This window comes from Tachypleus tridentatus, chromosome 13, assembly GCF_004210375.1.
Source record: "Tachypleus tridentatus isolate NWPU-2018 chromosome 13, ASM421037v1, whole genome shotgun sequence".
NCBI lineage: Eukaryota > Metazoa > Arthropoda > Merostomata > Xiphosura > Limulidae > Tachypleus > Tachypleus tridentatus.
The window spans coordinates 32284359-32310300 of NC_134837.1; the positions used below are offsets into that span (position 1 = coordinate 32284359).

The 25942-nt window shown below is 35.5% G+C and overlaps 1 long non-coding RNA gene across 1 annotated transcript in view; it reads right to left on the bottom strand.

The window, feature by feature from the left end:
• The window catches only part of LOC143237186 (uncharacterized), a 49365-nt gene extending 24818 nt beyond the window's left edge, over positions 1-24547 (bottom strand). The window contains exons 1-2 of the long non-coding RNA XR_013019910.1: positions 24252-24547; positions 21320-21419 (exon numbers count right to left, since the gene is read on the bottom strand). This is a non-coding gene — a long non-coding RNA (uncharacterized LOC143237186). The remainder of the gene's footprint in view (positions 1-21319; positions 21420-24251) is intronic.
• Positions 24548-25942: the final 1395 nt, after the last annotated feature.

Here is a 25942-nt window from a genome sequence, read left to right on the forward strand (position 1 = left end):
CTCCAAAAAGTAAAGAAGTTATCTCTTGAGTGAAATGTGTTAAAATATTTCAAAAAATTTAAATATTAGGCTTATTTGCCTGCATTTTAAGAACTTTTCTTTTCACCGCGAACAAAATAAATAATTAAGAAATTTTGTCCTAAAAAATAGAGAGGCTAGGATGGCATCGCACACTGTTCAGAAACACGAGCAGATTTAGTTTTAAACTTACGTTAGTGATGAAGTAGAAGTAATTATCTCGACTGAAACAAGAAGAAGAATAAGTTATTGAATTAAGCACAAAGCTACACAATGGGCTATCTGTGCTCTGCCCACTACAGGTATCGAAACCCGGATTTTAGTGTTGTAAGTCCGCAGACATACCGCTGAGCCACTGGGGAGTGAAAGATGAATAATTTGGTCATTTTCTGGTCTGGTATCTTCTCAACAGTTTCTTGCCTTGTTATGGGGCATTTTTTGTAAAAACCAAATGAAAGTGAGTGCTAATCATCTTTTTAAAGTAAAACTCTCTGTCATTGTCGATTTTTAGCGTGCATTGTCTATTGAGTGCATTGATCATCCAAACATATAAATAATAAGATTCGTGAGTCAAAGCTCGTGAAAATAAGGGCATATAAAGAAAAATGGGAAATTACCAACATTTCCTTTTTAGACCAATGAAAAGAGAGCAAAAATAACAAAAGAAAATGAACACTTTTTTAAATTGCTAACTGATTGACTAATATGAACAAGACAACAGTTAATCAGTTATAACAATTACAATCAAATAGGTGTTCAATTGCAACGTCCGTTTTTCTGATAGAATCTATATAAATATAATAGTACTGTCTGTTGTATGTCCACACAGCTACTTCGCAAGATTTGGATGGATCTTTACCGCAACTGATATGGGATTCATTGGGTTCATGCGGGGATACATACAAATTTTCAGTTTTGAGGCTTTTATGGCTATTTTTTTTACCATTGCTTTGACCCCTGTTGATGGGTCTTCCCGAAGTACGACACGAAGGTTTGTTTAGTCTATGCGGAGATAAATACAAATTCACGGTTTCACATTCTATGGTTTGCATTTTTTACAATTACATATAAGGAAGCAACTTTTCATGTCCTAAGATAACCTTTCATTAATAATGACATTATAAACCTTCAGTCCAGAGGACGGTTACTCCAGCTAGTAAGTTGTAACGATTAACGAAGCGTTAATCGGTAAACACGAAACGAAATTTAGTCATTTGTGTTCAAGCATTAGCGTTGTCAACATCTCCCACTGACATCTCTTGTGTTACATTGGGTAACAACATGGCAAAGGCTAAAAAGTTGACATAGTTTAAACGTGGCAGAATTGTCTAGCTTCAAAAGCAAGAGCTCTCTCAACGTGCTATCGCTGGTGAGATTGGGCGTAGTAAAACTGCTGTTGAAAATTTCTTAAAAGACCCTGAGGGATACGGGACGAAAATTTCAAGTGGTCGGCCCAAGAAAAAAACAAACAAAATACTCTGGTACAAACAACATAAATCATTCTGTTGTACTGTAAAATACATGGAGAAAATAAAAGAACAAAACGTCGTAAAAAATCATTATTTGATAACTGCCCCCCAGTGGCTCAGCAAATTTCGCCGGCGTTGAGGTGGAGAATTCAACGGGTTGTCCGGCAAGACACCAGCCGATCGTCGAACCAGATTAAGGCCCTTACGGACACAGAATGCAGCTCAAGAACAATAAGGCGGCATCTACGAGAGAAAGGCTTTAAAAACCGTAAACGTCTTCAAAGGCCACACCTCATTCCACTTCACGAAACAACTCGGTTAAACATTACTGAGAAGCGCCAAACATGGTACGAAGTAAAGTAGAATAAGGTTTTGTTCTCTGATGAGAAAAAGTTAACCTGGATGGTCCAAATGGCTTGCAACGTTACTGGCACGATAAGGATATCACACCGGAGACATTTTCTGCACGACACAGTGAAGGAGGTTCCATCATGATCTGGGGTGCTTTCTCGTTCCATGGAACAATGGAGCTTCAGGTTATACAGGGGCATCAAACAGAGACTGGCTTCATTGGCATGTTGGAGAGAGCATCCTTATTGACTGAAGGCTCTCACTTGTGTGGAAATGACTGGATCTTTCAGCTGGACAACGCTGCAATCCACAATTCCCGCAGGACAAAGGACTTTTTCATGGCGAATAACGTGATTCTTTTGGACCTCAGACAGCTCTTTTGCTCTCACCATGGTGCTCACTTTCGCTTCAACAGTTAGGAGCACACCAAACTAAATGTCTGAGGTTTAAATAGGGCAAACCTCATTCAAAATGCTGAGTAATGATCTTCTAATCATGTGTACCTGGTGTGATACACCTGTGTATGAGTTGAGCCATTTTAAGTGGGAATAAATGTGGGGGGTGTCCCAACTTTTTCCTCAGTTAGAATATGCATTTTTGTAGAATTACATTTACAGAAGATCTTGAAAAGTCTTTTCTTCAGTTTTAATTGTTTAGTTATATTCCTATAATCTCTCAGTATTGTTGAAATTGAGATTAAATATCTATATATCCAAAAATGTGAAAAAGTCCTAACTTTTTCACATGACTGTATATATATATACTCTTCAAAAAAAGAAACGCAAAAGGCAAAATTTGAGACAAATTGTTAACAAGTTTATTCCGGGTAGTTCTGTATGACATGTGTGAAACTTTGCACATTCACTGCTGAACATCCAAAGTCTGCAAAGGCGAAGTCCACGCTCACTAGGTGAAGTTTAACGTCATTCAACGTCAATAACGAGTGTGCCCCCCCGTGAACATTAATAACTGCTTGGCATCTCCTGCCCATGGAAGCGATGAGATGACGAATCACATCCTGTGGAATGGCTGTCCACTCAGCCTGCAAAGCTGCTGCAAGCTGAGGTAAAGTCTGCGGTTGCGGTTGTCGCCGTTGCAGACGTCGGTCCAACTCGTCCCAAAGATGTTCGATGGGGTTTAAATCTGGTGATCTGGAGGGCCAGGGAAGAACGTTGATGTTGTGGTGTCTCAAGAAGACAGTGGTGAGTCGGGCTGTATGAGAACGGGCGTTGTCATGTTGAAAAACGTCGTTGACGTTCACCATGATGGGTTGCACATGGGGCCTAAGAATCTCGTCGACGTATCGTTGAGCCGTAAGATTCCCTCGAATGTGCAAAAGGTCTGTTCTGGCATTGTAGGCGATGGCAGCCCACATCATGACGCTGCCACCACCAAATCTGTCAACTTCCTGCACACAGTTTGCTGCAAAACGTTCACCTCTGCGACGGTAAACACGGGTCCTTCCATCCTGCCTACGAAGCATAAAACGTGATTCATCGCTGAACCAAACATGCCTCCATCATCGATGAGGCCATACCCGATGTGCCCGAGTCCACTGCAGCCGTCCTTGACGATGTTGCTGGGTGAGGATGACGCCTCTGACTGGAAGTCGAGATCGGATTCCTACATCTCGTAGACGGTTGCGTACGGTCTGATCGGAAATCCTACGCAGCCATGGTATGGTTGAGGCAGTAGACGTCGCAGTGGTGGTCCTATCCCGAAGGTAACGTAACCGGATGTAGCGATCTTGTGCGGGCGTGGTCACACGAGGTCTGCCAGATCGTGGACGGTCACGAGTTGATCCATGTTGTTGGTGACGATTCCATACCCTTGTGATGGTGCTTTGGTGGACATTCACATCTCTGGCAACATCTGATCGAGATTCGCCTGCTTCCAAACGACCAATGGCGTTGTTGCGTTGTGCTTCAGTCAGTCTTGGCGTAACTGTAGTTCGTGTCGGTGGCTTAACACTGAGCTATGGAAACCGAGAACCCGTCACTTTTATAGGGATTTTGTACATGTTGCACTTGCAGAACATGCAGATCTCTCTAACAAATTTATTGGACACGAATGCGTTTTGGCGAAAAATCCGATGTTTTCCTCCGTTTTCAAAGTGCACAACTTTTATTGTCATTTTGGTCTGGCAATCAGTACCTTAACACGTGTAACATCACATACTCTGAGCTTGTAAGGTTATTACATATATTTCTCTTTAAAATAACAAAAATATCCCTTTTGCGTTTCTTGTTTTGAAAAGTATATATGTTGTTTGTTTACACATTCAAATATATTACTCTTACTAGTTTAAAATTTCAAAAATTCTAAATGTTCAAGATGTTATTACCAAACGTCCTCCTGGTGGCCAGCGGTAATTTTAATGACTTATAAAATCAAAGGTTCGATTCATCTCATTGGACAGAGAGCATACAACCTATTCTGTAGCTTTTCACCAAATCAAACATTGAAACAAACGATGCTAATCGTAGCAATTCGCACGTAGAGCGAGCATACCTTCAACAACGGACGATTACGGTAATGTCACAGGGAAGAGCACGTAACGTCAAAAACATCTAGCAATGTAAGTCCTAAAACTCTAACCAGAGCAAATGACGTAAACTTATAAAAAAATTAAGTTTACCAAGTAGATAAGTGAGGTAATAATAGACCTATAAACAATATCAATTTGTACAAAATAAGCAGGAGAGCCACACATTATACCAGTGGTAGGTGTAGTATTTAATTTTATAGTGTCGGAGCCCTGGCAACATTTATTAGACGAGTAACGTCACCATGAAGATAAAGACATGATATTCTAAACCTAATTTCCAATATGTAAGTTGTATTGGAATGAAGAATACGTAAGTAGCGTTAATTATACGAAACAACTTAGATTAGAAATAAACTGAATGCGCAATGTTACTGAGAGGAAATACGCAACTTGTTACATATACAATAGTTTCAGTTTTACCAATAACATTATTAAACAATATCAACAACTTTAAATTTTATAATGTTTGGACACCTGTGACACAGTGAAGAGATATTCTTCAGTCCATTAAATAAAACAAAAACAGAGGAAAATATATCTAAAGAATTCGATTGTTTCTACAGTCGACAGTGAAATAAAAAAATAAAGTGAGAAATTATGAAATTTTAAGAATTGAAAAATGAAATACTTTATTACGAAACAAGTTGTTTTTGTTGTTGTTTTTTAATTTCGCGCAAAGCTACTCGAGAGCTATCTGCGCTAGCCGTCCCTAATTTAGCAGTGTAAGACGGTGTAAGAGGGAAGGCAGCTAGTCATCACCACCCACGGCCAACTCTTGGGCTATTCTTTTACCAACGAACAGTGGGATTGACCGTTACATTATAACGCCCCCACGGCTGGGAGGGTGAGCATATTTGGTGCGGCTGGGATTCGAACCCGCGCCCCTCGGATTACGAGTCGCGCGCCTTAACACGCTTGGCCATGCCGGGCCCCAAGAAACAAGTAAAAATTTTTAAAAATATTTATGTAGTCTCATGGTATGTTTTTACCGACTTCAATACTAAAATCGTACTTTGATTCCCCTGCGATCGACATAGTATATTAATCTAATGTGAATTGTTCTGAAACAAAAGACAAACAAATAATTTAACGCAAAAAAATGCCTTCACTTAATGCTGTAATAAATCAGTGCTCATTTCGTTACGTATTATAATTTATATCGGAGGAGTCTCAGATTTATTATGTTACGCAGGTAAAATATTACGATTTCAAATATTCGGAAGTATTAGTTTTAATTTACCGGTTATTTGAATTTCAATATATATATATATAATTTGTGATATTTGCCAACAAAATTAATATACACTATTTTCTTTCTTAACACAAATAATTTTAATATACAAATAACAATACAATTTATAATAGTGGATAATACAAATAATGATTTACATACAAACTTACAAACAATACTGAGTCTTATATCCAGTCTAGAAGTTAATTCACTGAAGTTAAAATATTTGTAATGTTTGTTCGAAATCTATAAATTCTGTAGTTTTCGGATTAATAAGTGTTTATCACAAGTATAGCTTCCAAAGCCTGACTGCAGTTGACCAATAATAATAACTGTCTCTCGGCGCGTTGTTTTCATAGTTTAACATAATAGTCTAAGGCGAGATTCTCGAACGTTCAACAATGTTCGGAAACACGCTAGCGTTTTCGTAAAACAAATATGTTGATTCATACTCTGAACAATCTTCTACAAATTTTAGAGAACGGGTGAAACTTGCGAAATACACATCTAACAATCTACGTCTCATGCATAAAAAAAAACTATAGTGAAACAAACGTAAGTAACAAAATAATTGTATAACAGTAAATCTGTTTCAATTTTAAACATTTTGAACTTCAGGTATTGTGACGTTTGTTCACTGAATTTTGTACAGCGATACTCGAGGGCTATCTGCGCTAGCCGTCCCTAATTTTGAAGTGTTAGGCTAGAGGTTAGGCAGATAGTCAACACCCATGGCCAATTCATGGATTACATTAATCGCACAGTGGGATGTGACTGTCAGTCATATAATGCACTCAAAAGCCCAAACCGTGAAGCAATTTGACACAGGGCACAAACCACAGTACGACACGATAGCCACTGGGCCTAGAACCTGTGAAAAATAGCATTTAACACCTTGTGACTATAAATTAGTTGAAAAAAAAATCAGTACTAATTACAGTTAGTTACGGGAAAGATTGTTTGGGTTTCCCAGTGAGACAGCAGTAAGTCTACATATTTACAAATGAGAATTCAAGGTTCAAATCCCCGCAGATAACCTCACATGGTGTTACTCTTTGTTCGACTGTGACTCTTAACTATTCTAAGTATAGTTTTTGTTTGGTTGTTTGTTTTTAATTTAGGATTATTCTAGTTAATTTTTTAACTTATTTTAAGATATTAAATATCACATATTTTGTTGAAATTTTGCTAAAAACAAAATGATGAATCAGCTTAACCCCTTCCACCAGTATGAGCACGCTTTGGAAAAATAAATAATTTTAAAACTTTGTGTAGCTTGGTCAGACATAAACCAGATAAACCGAAACATTATCTTATTCTTAGAATAGCACAATATAAATAATATCTAATTATAAGACGAAAATACAACGCTAAAATCAGGGGTTCGATTCCCCTGGGTAGACTCAGCAGATAGCCCGATGTGGCTTTGCTATAAGAAAACACATACAAGAAGAAAAATACATATATATATATAAAATCTTATGACAACATAAAGTGATGAACTAAATCGTGACCTCTGACACTAGTTCAACTTCAACTTTTAGATCACTGCCTGAAGTCATTGCTATTTCAAGCATGGCTTTCGAACATCTTAGTTGAATAATATATGCTGCATACGCATTTTATATTACATAAACACCCATATAAGAATATTGAAAAACCAATGAAATTTACCCATTATTTAAATGTTGAAAGGAAGAGAAAATACATTTATTATGTTGTTGTTTAAAAAAATATTTATTTATTTCGAGATTTGTAAAAGTAGAACTTATTATTCTATGGAAAAGGATTAACTATCAATACATTTCTAAGATTTGTAACAACTGCTATAATTATAGACGTTTTCAACATTTTTACGAAATTTTGCCCCTTGTACATGGTTTTCACCAAATCTGGTATGTAGGTTTAGTGGGTCAATGGGAAGATACCTAGAACTTTTCAATTTTTCGGTTTTTATGGGAGTTTTTGTACGTGTGTGTGTTTTTGGGAGTTGTTTGTTTTTTCATTGTTTCGCCCTCTGTTGATTGCTTTTCGCCAAATGCGGCATGATAGTTTGTTAAACCTATGAGGAGTTAAATGCAGTTTGCGGTTTCACTTTTTCTTCTTATTGTTCTTAGGGCGCTTTTGCCTTTTTGACAGTTACATGTATGAAAAGCAACTTTTCATGTCCTAAGATAAACTTTCATTAATCGTGAATTTACATAATTTACCATGGGACGAGTACTCCATCTGGTGTATAAGAAAACTGTATCATACTGCTAGGGATACATTACCTTATCATATGTTGATTTGTTTTTTTAAGATTGGTCAGTAACAACTAATTGGTAGTAAGAAATGATACACGTTATGGAAATGTTTAATAAATTGAAGGTTTTTAATTAGTCTGCCTCAAGTTGTTGACGAGATGTGAAACAAAACGAAAGGCTTGCATGGCAATGATGACTTCTGGTATTGAACGAAGGCCTGCTTAGCAATGATGACTTTTGATATTGAACGAAAGGCCCAGGGCAGATAAAAGATGATTGACAAACATTTAAAATGCCCCCTTCCCACATTACATACATATACATTTCTTTAGCTAGACTTCATAACATAACTGATCATCTGCCGTCTTCATCAGGAAGAGTGACTGTCAGAATCCTCCACTTCTGTTTCTCTTTTCTGTTTCTGTGCTTTTCGCATCAGGTCTTCATATTTTGTTATCCACTCTTTAATATTTGTTATCCACTCAATTCTTGGTCTTTCCTTTTTATCTTTTTCCTTCTATTTTACACTCTAGTAGGATAGGACTCGATGGATGTTGACTATATGTCATAACTCTCAGCATTTTATCAGTTTAAAATGTTGTATTCAGTATTTTTGGAAAACCTTCTAGAGTTTTTACCACGTTCTTTTCTCTTTAATATTCTGCAAAGGGAGTACCAATTCTATGTAATTCCATGTTTGTACCTCTCTCCATGGAAAGGGACATTATCCTTACCTTCCATTTTTCCACCTCCCCTCCTAGCCTCGAATTATCCTCTCGCACGCACACACACACAGTAAACCGCTTTAGGCAGTTGCATTGGTTAGTCACCCTTTAGAACGCCACTAAAAAGGCTTGCTGGGTGGGCAGTAATGGATTCTGGTATTAAACTGAAGGCTTGTTGGGCAGTGAATTGAAACAGGCAAGACATAGGTTGAAATGCTATTTTTGCTTGTCTCTGATTCAAAATCCTTAATGGACTATTATTTGTAACAAATATGGAATAAAAGCCATCCCCACCAAGAGCGAATATTCGTTAGAACTAGAAAAAAAAACTTGATTATTGCGTCTTATTACATGTTTTACACAACTGCAGTAATAAAACATTATTCAGGATTCGAAATTTTCTATTTAAAGCCGGATATGTCCGTTAAAAAATCAAGTTTAACCGGCACTTTCTCATTTATCACGAGACATCGTGACCGGTGGTCATATTCCTTACATATCGGACATAAATACATCGTCCCCTCAAAAATAAATGAGGCAAAAGCTGTGTATGCACAGCCCAAAGAATTTGCTTAAAAGTATATTTTATAATGAGTGGAAAATAACTTGCAAAATTTGAGATTTAATTTAAGATAAAAAAAAGCAAATTTTAAAAGACTGTCGTGAACGCTCACAAAATGCGCTTTTTAAATCGCTTTATCCGTGCCGTCCCGGATAGTCACGTGACTGCCAAACATTCACGACGATCTGACCATGGCGTCTAATAGTGAAAAAACAGGAATGTCTCACGATCTATTTCAGTTTGGCTTCACGAGCAAGACTAATGAATCAGAAAACAATACTACGGAACCCCGAATGAAAAAACCCATGCTTGTTGACCCAAGCCCAAGTGTTAAAGCAAAAACTGTTATTGCTAGTACTGGCGCTAAGCCCACTCGTCGTTTCCGGGATGAATGGAATAGAGGCCAACCATGGCTGGAGTATAATAATGCTACCGGACTAATGTTTTGCTCAATTTGTCAGGAATATGACCAAAGTAGTGGAAAGCAGAAGAACACCTTCATAACAGGATCTTCCAACCTGAGAGAAAGTGATGTTAAGGAGCATGAAAACAGTCATGTCCACAGTCTAAGTTGTCAATCTAAGACAGCTAAAGAAACACCTGATTTAACTCCTACAATGAAAGAATTGAGCAAACTTAACCAGACTGAGAAAGATCATTTGCTTGTGCTGTTCAGGACTGCCCTTTATATGGCTTTGAATGTCAAACCATTCAGCGATTTTCAAGAGCTTCTGTTGTTGCAGGAGCACAACTTTTGTATGAACTTAGCAGAACATTATGCCAATGACAAACAAGCAGTTATCTTTACGAAGTATATTGCAGAAACAATTAGAATTAATGTCAGATCTCGTCTGCACACCTCATTATTCTTTGGCATTATGACTGACGGCTCAACAGACGCTGCCAACATTGAGCAGTAGATAGTCTATGTAAGATACTTGGACAGTGACTGTTACCCAGTAACCCACTTCCTGTGTCTGCAGTCAGTTGAAAAGGCTGATTCTGAACACTTGCTACAGGCACTTAGTTCAGGTAAAGGTTTCTTAATTATCTGGGATGAGAATTTTCTGGATTTATCCTGAATTCCTAATTAAGAAAAATTAAAATGGACAATATTTCATGTACATTTGTGTTTTAATTCAGGATTACATATTCATTCCATTATTAATATACATCGGTGAAAACTCAAGCATTTTTCAATTGATTTAAACCAAGAAGAAGCATGTATTTACCACTGACAGAATTGGAGTTTAACCTAGCACAACTAGCGTAATAGATAATGGAGCAATTGAATTTTCCAAAGTACAAACTTACATTTTGTTCTTTTTTACAGAAAGTAACTAATATTGGGTACTAATTTTTTGTACTTGCAGCATTGTCCACATATGGCAAGTTTCCCGACTGGCTTGAATCAATTGTATGCCTGACAGCTGATGGGGCAGCTGTCAATTTTGGCACAAATAAAGGACTTGTCAACAGATTGAAGTTGCAAAAACCTTATTTGATAGGGATCCACTGTGTTAGTTACAGATTGGAACTTGCTATTAAGAAGACCATCAAGGACATCCCTTACCTTGGTAGTATCCAAACCTTTTTAGAAAACGTATGGAAGTTTTATGACAATTCGCCACAGAACTGGGCTGGCCTCAAAGAAGCTGGTAAAGCCAACAAAAGGGACAGGAACCCGGTGGGTGGCCTACAAAGAGCACGCTCTGGAGTCAGTTTCTCATAACTGGCCAGCTTTAGCGGAGCATTTGTATCAAGTAAAGCTGCATGACAAAGGGGAACGTGGACAGAAAGCTGCAGGATTATATACAGTACTTTGACAAGCCTTAAATTCATCCTGTACATGGACATACTCTTGGCAGTTCTGCCTGTTTTGACATCTCTTAGTCTCAAAATGCAAGACAATTCTGCTACTGTGAACATTGTTTCTGACAAACTCGGTGTTTGGAAAGAGAAGCTGGGCAATCTGAATCATGTTGAGAGATCCCAGAAAATTGTTAAAGAGCTCACAACATGTGAACAAACTGGCAAGTGGTTACTTAGAGGAAAGGTGATTGCTGTTAGTGGTCAGACAAGGGCCAGAGGCTCAAAAAGTGCCACAAAAGAGACAGTTGCTCAATCCGTGGCTGAAGAAACTGCCATCTTCACAGGTAAAATTGTCACATATTTGAATGAGAGATTTGAAGAATTTGATAAGGATTTTATTGGTGCCTTTCAAATTTTTGAACCAAGCAACTGGCCTAAAAGCAAGGAAGCATTGTCATCTTATGGCCATGATGAACTCCAGACACTATTGGACCACTTTGGTGCTCTGCTAGAAGCTTTAGAAGCTAAAGGTTTCAACATTGCAGCTGATATATGCCAAGCTGACTTACACGAGACACTGCTCAAAGCCACAAGATTTGACAAATCAGATGAGTCCCTGGCTAGTAGTGCAAGTGGATTGTGGGCCTACATGTTAAGTCAAATTACTGTTGAGGACGGTAAACCTTTCCCTGGATCAACAATGTTGGCCTTGGTATGCTTTATGCAGGTGATTTCCGTGTCATCTGCTGAACCAGAACGTGGATTTTCCCAGATGGCAGTTATTAAGGATGACTGGCGGTCCAAACTAATAAATGATTCTCTTAATGACTTGATGACAATAAAATTAGCTAAGAATAAGACCTGTGATCTTGCAAGCACAGAATTACTCTGCAAGTCTGTAGAATCCTGGTGGAAGGACAGTAAAAAAACCAGACGATTTGTGAGTCCATATGGACCTCACACACGTAGAGACAATAGAGATACTTAGTCTACATCATCTGATGTCTTAGTGCTGGATGACTAAATCTACCAGTTTGATTGATATGTCATTTTTAATGGATACAAGGCTTGTTGCCTCTTGCTTTGAAATAATGTTTCAGTGCCATAAATAAAATCATTTTATTTTATATAATAATTGTCTTTACTTGATTTCTTGTTTTCGGTAATGTCCGGTGACAATTTTGAGGTGTCCTGCTAAAATTTCAAATGTCCGGCAAGTTTCACTGTCCAGCAGGACATGTGTCCTGCTAAAAATTTAGAATATTTCTACCCCTGTTAGTTAAAACTGGATTTGAACACACAGAGACTGCGGCGAACAACTAATAATGTAAAACTAACAACACACGAACGAAAGTAAACAATAATGTATATCGATACTTGCAGCTACACTACATCTACAATATTAGTGTCTATTAGTGTCTCCGAGGCCTTTCGCCTGACACCAAAGACTGTTAGGGATATAAGAGACATAGCAGTGGTTGACATGCTATTCATACTAACAAACTGTATGAATAACAATAAATTACAGAAAGACAATAATTACAAGCTACAGCTGGGACAGACAGATAAATACACTTTCTTATCCAGTCGTAGGTCGACTGCATACCTTTCAGTTATCTTCGATTTCAAACAGCTGTTTATATATACTGAAGTAGCTTAGAAAGTATCCCCTTCCCTCATAAAAAGAAAGGAGGTGCTTCTAAAGGAAGATTATGGTTATGTCATTTTTATATATATAGATAAAATACCAATTTTTTCAGCTGTTTGCATCTTTTGCTTTATATATATGTATGTGGGTTTATATATATATATCCGAAAAAGTCTCTAATATTTGCCAGGAATACAAATAGTAATTTCAAATAATTTTATTTCCCTTACACGTGCTTTCAAACACACCAAGAGCACAGTTAAGTGTTGTTCTTTGCTGACCCACACAGTATCTAGTAAGTAATTATAGTTTGTTCACATTTTAAAAAAGGAAACAAAAACTGTCATGCGTTCCTAATAAATTAAATAATCTTTATATTTTCACTTCAAATACAATATTAAGAATACACAAAAAATACTGACGAGTCTAAAATTTACGATTACTCTGGTTCATTTATTTATTATGTTACAAAAAGAACTGATAAATAAATTTAAATTAATGTGGACCGAGAAAACAAAATCGAAGAAATATATCGTAACAGGTAATATTAAAGAATTAGCTGCATTTCCTGAATTACTCTTTTGTTATATTTATATTATTATATAAATATTTATATGATATAATAGTTATATTTATATGTGTATAACTCTTTTGTTATACATATTATCTGAGCTGTGCCTTCTACAGGTATAGAAGCCTGGTTGTTAGCGTTATAATTAAGAATTACCGCTGAGTCACTTGGGGCCTGTGGTTGAACGTATAAAATATTGCCTATTATAAATACGAAATATTTAAAAGTAAAGCGTAACAAAGAGTGAAGAACATAGCAAAAATTAAAACATAAACCTAAGAAAACAAATAAATTAGTATATATACATATCAATATAAAACAGGCTAGGCCTAACCACTTGGAACTTCTTTCGTGTTCTTGTAACGTTACGTATACAGGTTTCAGTAAAAGACATTAAAATTATATATATTTTTGCTTAGTCACTTGTTTATATTATATTTCCTGATGAAACGATGACAAAATGCTTATGTAATTTTATTAGATTTATCTGATGAGGTTATCGCTCCTATAACCAGTAGTATTTCTGATGACACTCCTTTATTAGAAAAATGACAAAAGTAATGCTTAAACATTGTTCAAGAAAGACTTACTATATATACATCGCTTTCATTTTATATAAACCATCAAAAACATTTATCTTTCTCTTCACACAAGAAAATGTATTTAAACTTATTACAAAATAAACGTGAATGGAATATAATATTCTTCTAAAAGCGAACGGACTTTTATTGGATTGCGCACAATAAAATAAGTTATTCTTACAAAACATTCAATAACCAATTAGGCCTAATCTCAAAGTATTCAATACTTACATATAAAAAAAAACAGTTTATTGAGTACATCGTTGCAAAGAAAGATCGTTTATTTTATAGAAAATATCCTGGGTTCGGAAAATACAAATGAGAGCATTAAAAACTGTTTTAGAAATATTTTAAGTTAATCGATATTTCTAAGTAATTTTACTTTAAAAAAAAAAGCTCTTTGAATTCTTTCTTTGGTAAAGTGTGTTTTTTTTTTATTCTTTGTAATAATCATAGCGTTTGTTTTTGTTCGTTTGATTTACTTGGTTGAATTTGTGTGGAATATTTCCAGAATAAGTGGTACGTTTTAGCTGAAGAAGTATTTCAAACATGAGTGAAGTGCCAAGAACACTTACTGGTATCGATCTAGCAAAGAACCAAGTTGAACCCAATATATATATAACTGTGCCTAACCTAATTCTAGATAGAAATTCCCCATTCTCTCAGTTCTTTTTTTTCTTTCTTCGCAACGTCCTCTTACGAGAGGCTCTCGTTCCACGTCGTTATGAAGAAGCTTTTATCTACACCAGAAGCAAAGAGAAAATTGATGACACAGACGTTTCTGCTTGGTTGAATTTTCCCATCTCCCATTACCTCTGTACTTACTACAGATTTTTTTTTTTTTAACGTCTTTGACTATACAGCTTCACCATCTCTTGCCCCCTTCTGGCTTCAGTGTGCATGCATATGAGTCCCCACTTCCTTTCCCCATCCCCCTGAGTAGGGAAACCGCGAGGCTAGACAAGATTCCAAATGTTGTTATCCAGACGTCCAAGTAATTTGTTGCCTTCGGATAGAATGCCGATAAAAAGAAAGTGACGCGTCACCTTGAACCACGTGCATTTTATTCACACATGTCATTTCTCTTCTCAATCAAGCAGAACAGACACTTTTTTTTTACTAGGTTTTCAAGCAAAAAAAATCTTACACATCCACAAAAGGCGTTTCATGCAGCTCGTTGAAATAACAACTTAAGTATTTACTATACTGCAAACGTTGAAAGTTTATCGCTCTGTGATCGCGTGGATTGTGTCAATGTACACACCTATCTATTATTTATTGTGTATTAATTAAAAACAATGTACTTTAAAATGTCTTAGAAACAAACCTTTAGCTCTTACAGCTCAAGTTGTATATTAATGAGCTTTACATTTTTCACGTAAAAATTAAAATACATTTCCGTCGAGTTTTCAGCACATAAAAAGGCATTTCAATTATAAAAAACATAGCACTAACCCTAACTGTACCATAGGAGATCTGATTTTATTGCTTGTTGTAGAGGTTTCATGTTAGATCACACTACCAAAACAACGCTTGTGAATCTTCACGTTTTCACATCAAATGTGTTAGATGTTGAATATCTATTTCAAGCATATTTTTTGTTTTAGCTAAAAGACATTAATTCAGCTACTAGTATCAAATAATTCGAAAGTTATACTTCTTAAAAACAGGTATTTTTTTAAAGAGGAAAAAACTTTATTTAAATCACCAATAAGGCTGTTAACAGCAATTCATAAACAGTATTTTGGAAATAAATATTTAGTTATTTGTTTCTCTGTTGTCCTTTTTTGTAACTTCGCGCAAAGCTACACGAGGGTTACCTGTGCTAATCGTCGCTAATTTAGCAGTAATAGACTAAAGGAAAGGCACCTAGTTATCACTACCCACCGCCGACTCTTGGGCTACTCCTTTACCAACGAATAGTGTGATTGTCCATTATATATGACGCCCCCACGGCTGAAAGGATGAACATGTTTGGTGTGATGGAGATTCAAACCTGGGACTCTCAGATTAAGCGTCAAGCGCCCTAACTACCTGGCCATGCCGAGCCTAATATTTAGCGAAGAAATTGATGATCAGAAGTTTGAAACTAATGTGCTTCTTCATTCATAAAAAAGATCTGAGAGAGTGACCACTTCTGCTTCTTCTTTCACAAAGACTCGAGAGTGTGACCCCCTCTCAAGAAAAGCGTTAATTATTAGTTACTCTTTCAAGATGTTATTGCAGCACTATGTTCAAAGCACCTTTATGGAATACATGGGTCCCACTAGTCCTGCACAGAGATACCATGGGACAAATATAGCCTAAATGTACTGTAAATGTTAAACAAATAATCCAATTCACTCTCCAAAGTTTTCTCTAGTGATAAGCAAGATTAACGCAGAACATACACCTCTCTAGAACTTATCAATCATAGACTCAGCTGTAAAGAATAAAATTCTGCATTCTTTAAAAAAAAAAAAGTTGCAGCAACATATGGTGCAAAGCTCCACCTAATGGCAGCACTTGCCAAAACTCATCCTTATGTATATACTTATAGTTATATGGGTTTTTTCAACAAGCACGTCCAACTTCTTGTGGGATCTCTATGCGCTTTTTTTCAAAGTACTGTAGGCATCTCTTAAGTTTAATAAATATTTCCTTTGAAGCACGTTTAGTGAACAATGCCTTAAATGACGTTACAGGAGATACCTCTATTAATTGGACATATAGTTAGTCACGGCCTGTTTGTGTCCCTCCTTTCCAAAATGTCATTGACAGTTTATACATAATACGTTTAGATAATAACAGATTTGTTTTTGTACTTTTAACAAACTACACTAGATGATACGGGCAAAAAACAAAACAAAAAACTGCTATGTTATCTTTCGTCGGATCAAGTTCAGTTGTTACATCACCCAATTGAAGTGTAACAAACCGCATGAATAATGGTAATGTTCATTGATCCTTTATTTTCACACAGGCGTGAATCTGTTAAAGAAAAGCAACTACTAGTAAATACGTAAATCACAAATACTGAGCGAAAATATACTCGGTTCAAACTAACTGAGCGCAAACTCTTCATCATTAAGCAATAACTTTGTTTTGTTTCTTGTTAAGCTGTGTTACTCTCACCACAAATATCGAAACTCGATTTTTAGCGCTATTAGTTGAGCCAACGAATAACTAAATATTAATACAATAAATTGTTTAAAGACATTATTTTTGTACACCAAAGCATTAAATGATTCAGATCTTCATGTTTGTATACTAAATGATTTAGAAGCACCCTTATTAACACATCAGATAATATAGAGGCATTACTGTTAGTACATCAGATAATATAGAGGCATTACTGTTAGTACATCAATTGATTTAGAAGCATCCTTGTTAATACATCATATAATTTAAAGACATTCCTGTTACTTCATCAGTTAATGCAGAACCATCAGTGTTAGTACATCAAATAATCTAGAGACATTTCTGTTAGTACATCCAACCTTCTTTAAAAATAGAAAAGAGAGCAGAAAACTACTGAAACCAAACAAACAATCCTACAATTCTGACTGAAGCTAAGAGAACAACATACATAATATAAGGTATAATTAGATACCTTATAAGATACCAAGAAAAGTTGTAGCTTTATTAGCATTGCTAGTTTAGATATCTGCCTGCTGGTTGACCTCTATCTTCATATAAAATTGCAATAAATTTCCAATCTTTATGTAGTTTTCATATGTTATAATATTATAAATTTGTCGGGTTTGGTAGAGAGTATTAAAGGCGAAATGAGTTTTGTTTAGGGGCTTTGTAAAGAAAATGAACCGTAACCTGAGCTAGTGATTTCACGAGTGTTCGATTATGAGCATGAAGATATACATAAGAAGAGAAGTAAAACAGACTTGCAACTCTCATAAAAGCTCTGGCGCTTGTGCGAGTAAATATATATTATCAACACAGAGTTAACGAAGATAAGACGCGCCGGAGGTCTCTTTAGGGGAAGGGGCCCGGTCCTTAATCACTCCGTGCTTTGATGGCATCTCTAACGGCTGGCTTTCTCATAAATCAAGGTTGTCTCTACCGCCTACATTTACTAAAAATCGTTACAAAGTACTGCCAGTGGCTAGGCTATAGCTGACGGTCTAATGCTGCCTAGTGAAAACAAACAAAAATCACTTTCCATCATGTAGGAATTGAGAACGGTCTTTTAAGAAAGCGTGTGCAGAATGGCAATGAACAAGAATTGTATCATTACACGTAAACAGTTGCTTTAAAAATCGACATCCTAATTTCTTTAATGTGTGGTTTCAGGAATGTAAGAGAGAAAAGATAGTAGTATAATTATCCTACTGAAAAAAAAAATCTTGTTATAGCACATTACTGTCGAAACTTATTTTAACGTATCTCTTCTTTTTTATATACTTTCATCAAATACTTAGGGATTATTTATTTTATCTTTGAAAGTAGTTTACAGTAATTACTTTACTGAAAGTACCAAGTGTTGTATTAAACTTATTGCATCCAGGGCGAAAAAAAAAAAACACTTCGAGATTTTATCACAGAGACCAGAGTTCATAAACTGTGAAAAACTGTGTGACATTACTGTCCATAATGTTTACGGTTAATATTTTTGATAAGATAAACAACGAGTTCGAAATGCTCTCGTACAAACAATGTGATACCATGCATCACCGTAAATCGTATTGGTAACATTGGGCCAAAAATAGATTATAAGTTATACATGACGGTTAGTAGAAACTCGAATTTGAAAGTTTTTTTTTATGAAACAGTCGTGACTTTCAGGTTTAAAGATAACTGCACTATTGTACACACAACGTATCACGTACCTACTTACTACCTATAAGCTCCACTCCTACATGACTACCATAGTAGATGTATTGAGCACGATGCTCGTGACGTTTAACATCATGAAGCGGCCAACGTTGACAGTACTATTACGAAACGTCACAAAAGAAGCTGTATCTCAACAATTTATTTACATATGCATGTTAACACATAACATTTGTGCACTCACAGGTTTTGGAAGAAATTAAAATAATTATGGTTTGTTTGTTTTTCTTTTAATACGGTCCTTGATTTTTCACTATCTTGTTTCATCTTGATTCATTTTTACGTACACAAAATGATGTTCTTAATATATTCAAATGAATAGGTTTGACATAAACCTAATACGTTGTTTATGATATTAACATATATTTCCAGTTTTACTCTAGTAATTAAGATGTAGGACCACGAATCGAAGGGTCCAGAGTTCAAAATATTGTTGAACGTTCTTCTTACTTTCAGCTGTGAGCACTTTATACAAGTGGCAGTAAAAATTCGTTTTTCGGACAAAGAAACTGGCAAGGCCCTTGTGTAGGCCGATGTTGTTAATCGACTGCCTCCATATGGTCATTAGTTCAAAATTAAAGACAGTTATGCCTGAGTTCTAGGAATCTCTGGTCCGGCTTTTAGCCCACGTGCCAAAATGCCGTTCAGGTTGAAAAACTGCAATTTCATTCTGTGTTTCCAGAATATAGCATGACTTAAATCTTTTCGATTCGTTAACTTTCAATCACGTCATGAGTTCGTGATACAGATTCCATTAGAAAAATCAGAGGCAAACCAATCAATCACGTCTATCTGTGAGTTCGTGATAGGCAGATCATCCTTGCTACTTTTACCAACGAATAGTAACATTATAAAATGAAAGGGCAGAGGCTGGGATGCGAACCCGCGAATTACGAGTCGCAGCCTTCGGCCATGCCTGGCATAAGCTTTGCGAAAAAAAGACATAAACGCTGAAAAACTGTAACCAGCATCTCCCTAGTAATCTTCATGGCATCAAAACTTAAGTCTTTTATGATGGAATATTACGCATATTTATTTTAAACTTACAGCCCCATATTCTTTCATGTTTCATCTTGCTGGTATATTCGATTTAGCTGACGTACCCTTCAAAAAAATGATTGGAGTTTTATTTAAAAAACCAAAACCGGGAGTACTCGCTCTTCCGTCAACGAGCTGTGTTAACACACTTTGAGAAAATTAAAAGTATTTTGAAGTATACCCTCAAAACTCAATAAAAATAATACAACTGAGATTTAAAATGATTCATAATATGAACGTAATTTAAATACTGCGCGTTTACACTTATACACTTGTAATTAAATAAAATATTAATGTTAGTGATAGAATGTCCGTTTGTAGTATAATTTAGATATTAGGCCTAACATATAAACATGAGGCTTACCTAACACACTACTTCACTCAAATTCTTGGTATTTTTAACTATACTTTTGTCTACAACTCGAGGTGAAAAAAAATATTAGATGTCTTCACCAAACAACTGCAAAAATACAATTAAAATTTTATCTTACTTTATTATGATGCGATAATAAAGGTTTGTTTTTTTATTTCTTGCAACTAAGCCTAAACTAAAGATGTAATATGGAATAACCTGCCATTGGCTCACTGCATAAAATTTCTTATGAAAGAAAAAAATCTCAATTCAATTCGTTTCTAGGCCTAAACAGTTTCTGAATTAAATTATTTTGATATTATGTCAAAAATAAGGAATAAAAGACGAACATTTTTAATCAACATGTATATTACGAATTCAACATAAACATGTTATTAGCTTAATAATATCAGATGATATAAAACTGTGTAAGAAATTACGTGTGATGGTCGTTGAAAGATAAAAAAGTTTGTTTGTTTGTTTTGAATTTCGCGCAAAGCTACTCGAGGGCTATCTGCGCTAGCCGTCCCTTATTTAGCAGTGTAAGACAAGAAGGAAGGCAGCTAGTCATCACAACCCACCGCCAACTCTTGGGCTACTCTTTTACCAACAAATAGTGGGATTGATCGTAACATTATGACGCCTCCACGGCTGAAAGGGCGAGCATATTTGGCACGACCGGAATTCGAACCCGCGACTCTCGGATTACGAGTCGAACGCCTTAACATGCTTGGCCATGCCGAGCGATAAAAAAAGTACGTTGTAGGTTAAACCACAGAAGACAATATGTTAGCTACAGATATATATATATATCTAATATAATATAATGTCGTAGATACAACATTTTGGAGAATACCTTTCATCTGGTATATCTACCTGAACAGCAAAATTATTTAATATCATATAATGGTTTATCACTACGAAATAATGTATACTGTTGAGCATTACCAAAAAAAAAAAAAAAAGAAGAGCTTCATCTAAAGATGGACACTGATTTATATATATATATATATATACACACTAGATTATCAAAATGTTACTTCAAATGATGTCTAGTTGCCGAAGTCATTCGTATTCGTCTAGATTATGACTTTTATCTTTATATAACATATGTTCTCGGGTCAGTTAATAACAGTTATTATTATTATTATTTATTATTATTATTATGAACACAAAGGAGACAACGTGATGAATTAAGAACTAATGGCAATCTGTTTGCTTGCACATACACACAAATACTCTCATATATAACACAAAACTAAAATATTATAATGTAAGAAGCCCATAAAAACATAACGACAAAAAGCAGCACAAATTGAAAAAACTTAAACACTCACGTCCCCCGCTAGTACAGCGGTATGTCTCTGGATTTACAACGCTAAAATCAGGGGTTCGATTCCCCGCGGTGGGCTGAGCAGATAGCCCGATGTGGCTTTGCTATAAGAAAAAACACAAAACATATTAAAAACTCATTACGTAAGTATGTTTCTTTGTTTCACAAGTTTGTGTGTAGTTACGCTAGGGATATCTGCACTTAACCAATTTTGTATTGATAAACGAGATCGAATAGCGAGATTTGATCTTCAGTCTTACGGCGCACCCACGACCCCAAATAATCCAACATATATGAAAAAGCATAAAGTTACCAAATTATTTGTTGCTCTTGATATACATCTATCGCTACGACGGTTCTAGAGTCTCGTAGCTGGGGGAATGGGTGGATATTTTGGGGCCCTTGGATGCGGTGATATTTTAAACATCGCATGTCATTTGTTTATCAGCCAGTGAAGAAACTCAGCACGCATGGGCTGGAACATTCAGCCATATTTGACACCGCTTATCATTAGATAACTTTGTACATTTTTCGCGTTTTTGACTATAATATGTGGTCCTCCTGTGACCGCTATTGAAAGAAAGCAAATCCCCCCCATGTATGTAAAAAATTCCATAATATTATGTTCTTAATGAGTGATTTTGTAATTAAATTAATGTAATTCTTTGCTGTTCTTGGTGTAATGGTATGTAAAACTAGTGAGAAATATAAAGACGATTTTGTGTAATATACTTAGAGTTATTCAGATTATCATGTTTATTATGTTGAGTTTGAAATGTGGAATTTAATCATTGATTTGATCTTAATTGAATTGTGACTTTGCGCGTTTTTGCCTCAACGCTCGTCATATAAACGCCCTCTATAAAGTAATCTATTGAACATAATATAAATAAAAATATGGCCTCGTACTTTAACTTTGATTGCACTTCACTAACGCTGATATTAGTATAAATTATACACAAAAAAAAAAAAAACAAGAACAGAGATCGTGTAAATCCTGGTGGACTCTGCGAAAGGCTTCGTCATGTTTAGATATGCCAGCTACAGTGTCGTTTACAATAAAATATTTTCACTCTTATTAATTCTAAGAACTTAAGAGTGAAAGCAAAGAAGAAAATGTCGTAAAATATATATAAACTGTGCGAGTTATGGTACTAGACAAACGGACAAAAATACCCTTAAGGTGATTAAATCCATACTAGATTATTATATATCTTAGCTTTATGATGTTCTAGCCTATGCTTTTAATTATTTGCAGTCCATTGTATTAGATTATTCGCTTAATCAGTATATGTGCATGTGTTTATATCGTTTTATGATTAACAAACTTTATGTTGCTGTGAATTTTATTTTGTTTGAGGTTAAACAAAGCTATAGGCTATTTCTTCTCTTCTCACCACGGGTATCAAAACCCGGTTTCTAGAGTTCTAAGTCCATAGATTGTTGTGAAATAACACAATATTGGTGCTAATTTACAATAGGATCTTGTTACAGTATAACCGATCATAATGTGTTTGCTTGTATATATTTTTTTAATTTGTTGTTTGTGTGTGTGTGTTTTATCATAGTAAAGCCACATCGGGCTATCTTCGGAGTCCACCGAGGGGAATCGAACCCCTGATTTTAGCGTTGTGTAATTCGTAGTGTTAGTGACAACGAAGAACTTTAAAATAATTTGACGTCAAACTACCTTCGTGTAATTAATTTTATTAAGCATTATAATTTATTAGCTTCTGAAATAAAACGTTTAATAATTGTTTTTTATTTTGTTGTTGTTGTTTTTTTCCTGTTGCGTGGGGCACCAATCTGTATACAGTATCAAGTTCAATAAAACTGTTAATTTAAACCAGAAAAACAAAAACAAAATCATTAGCTTTTAATATCCTGATATAAAACAGTCAAACAGAGTGTGGTAAAGAATGTTCCTGGGAATTCATAGTATAACTTGGACCTCCCAGTGTGAAGCTCGCCTTCCCACTGGAATAAACCTTGCACGTGAAGTAATAGCACCTTAGGGAAGGAAAGGTTGCTATGCTCGAAGTGAGAGCCCCTGCCGAGTTCTCTCTTCCACAGCTGTCACCCCAGAACGAGGACATAATGTTCCTTCCCTCCCACTTTTTCGCGACCCACACTGGACCCAGACGCTAGTTGTGCGTGTTATCTTAACAGCTGAGGTGCATTTCAAGCCAGGGAGGAAAAGAACCCGGCGGGTGAACAAGAAGGAGGCTGACGGTGTGAAAAGCCCTTTTTGTGTTCGAACAAGGGTACAGCTGAGGGTTGTCCAATAGAAAAGCTCTCCAACGAGTTTATCGGGGAGTGGATCCGAAGTCATTTTAACATATAACCTTCAAATTCTGCCTTTTTCAGTAGGATCTGTAGTAGACATGTAGTCTGAATTGAGGAGGGAAAATCAGTGTCAGATCTGCCACTTCGTTTCTTTCATAGAGTGTAAGATAAAATAATTCTCATCGATTTTTTTTCACTTTAAAAAACCTTCTTGAAACATGAATAAAACACAATAATCCTCTAAGATTCCGCATCTATCTGATTTCGAAACTACAAAAGTAATTACTTGAAAGCTGTCAAAAAACGACTAATTTTGCAACATTAACTGAAACAAAGTATCCAGGAAAAGGAAAGCTTATAAATATCATGTCTAATTTGTGATTTGCTTCTTCTGAGTTTCTGCACGAAAAAATATTGTACAGAGGATTTTACTGTATGCCCTCCACAATATTTGATTCTATTCGTTTAATAATCGCACTAATTTGATTTGACTGACTTATTGCATGATTTTGAAATCTGGGCGGTTAAGGAAATTTGTTTAACCGATTTTAGGGTTGAATTAAAAACTATAGATTATAAACTTACGAAAGAGAAATACATTATTATAATCTACTATTTATAAATGAATTATGAATCGTTATAACACGTACTTGAATTAATCCCACAGTTTACACAAGTGTCCACATCTATTCGCTGTGTTACAAAAACAGAAAGAAAAGTAAGAACTGCCATCCCGCCGTATAATTTAAATCTAAACCGACCTTTCACTCGCCCGGACTCATTAATTTACTATCTTCACTTGTCAGTCGAAATGGTTCGCGTATGACAGCATCTTTCATATCTACCACAGAAGACCTTTTGGGGTTTTTTACCACCTCCTTAAAAGATGGGAGCATGCGACAAGTGTTATACGTGGCTGAAATCTACTGTCTAATGTCTTTGTAATGTAGAAAAACATGAAAATGACACAAACAAGCACCGTGTTATCACCGCTATCAGTTTTCTGTAGTCTTCAAAATAGAGTTGCTTAATAGGTTATTTACCACTGATGCAATTTTAAAGTTCAAATCTAGATATTAACGCAAACGTAAGGCAGTGCGTCTTTTATGTAAAGTAAAATACATGACCCCATTAACCTGCATTGTAAGCAACGACAGCTATTGAAGACTCCATAATAATAAATGCTACATTCGTTTGACATTTATCAAGCATATCCGTTTTTTGTGTAATACATATACTAAAACAGTGCTATTCACATATATATAAATATAAATCATCAAAACAATTGGTTTTATAAAAGGATGGTCTTTTAGCAAATAGAGCGCTTTTTTTTTAAACGCTTTAAGTCTCCTCGTGCTAGAAGTTTCTGAATATATGGATATTTTATGTGGCACAATTTCAAGAACGTATTGCTACTGTTAACGCCAAATCACCCCGAGTCATTCGGCTTAATCCATCTCGCACAGACACGCCTGACATAAATAATTCATATTTTCTGAGAATTCTCTTCTCTTCTGTTGTACTAGCTACACGTGTTCACTTGACTCTACTGTTAGACTATAAAACTATCTATGATGTTAGTGATAGAGTTGGTCATACATTTCTTTGCTTTGTGTGTTTGTGTGTGCGATTCGTTTTCGGAAGCTCGGGTTGTTAAAGTTTTCGTATACTCCTACCACAAATAGCTAAACAAGTTTTTTTTCCTTTAACAGATTCACTAAACAGAAATATTAATTTCACCTGAAAATATAATAGAAACAGAGAAGAATAAAACCATGGTTATATACAGTTGAAAAGAACAGTGCATAAAGACATTTCGGAATAAAACTACTGAGTCTTTAGAAAGAACTAAATGAAAATAACAGTTTTAGTTTTCTTAAAACCCCTCTTTGATGTTATTATTATTGTGTATTTTATGTACAAAAATAGGAATATTTGGTATCATACTGGCATTTTATTACGGAAAAACATATATAATTTTATGCTAATAAAATATGGCAATTTAATAGCATACATATACACTTCAGTCGACGAAGTATTGCAAATATTCGTTCAAGTACAACGGCTAGCACATTACGACAGGCAGCAAGTTCAATTAAAACTTTGCCATATCTTCCTTCACCTTATGGAATACGTTCTTAATAAAATATTTTTACCACGAAATAACATCACATAAGAAGAAGTTCTTCAGCTTAAAAGACGCAGCCAAGGAATTTCATTAATATTTTATCTGTAGGTAACGAAACAATCAGGCTGTAAACGGTTGGTTAAGACTTCTTGTAAGTTGTTTTGTTGTTTGTCTTTTTAAATTTAGGATATTACTTTTATTTGTATTTATTTA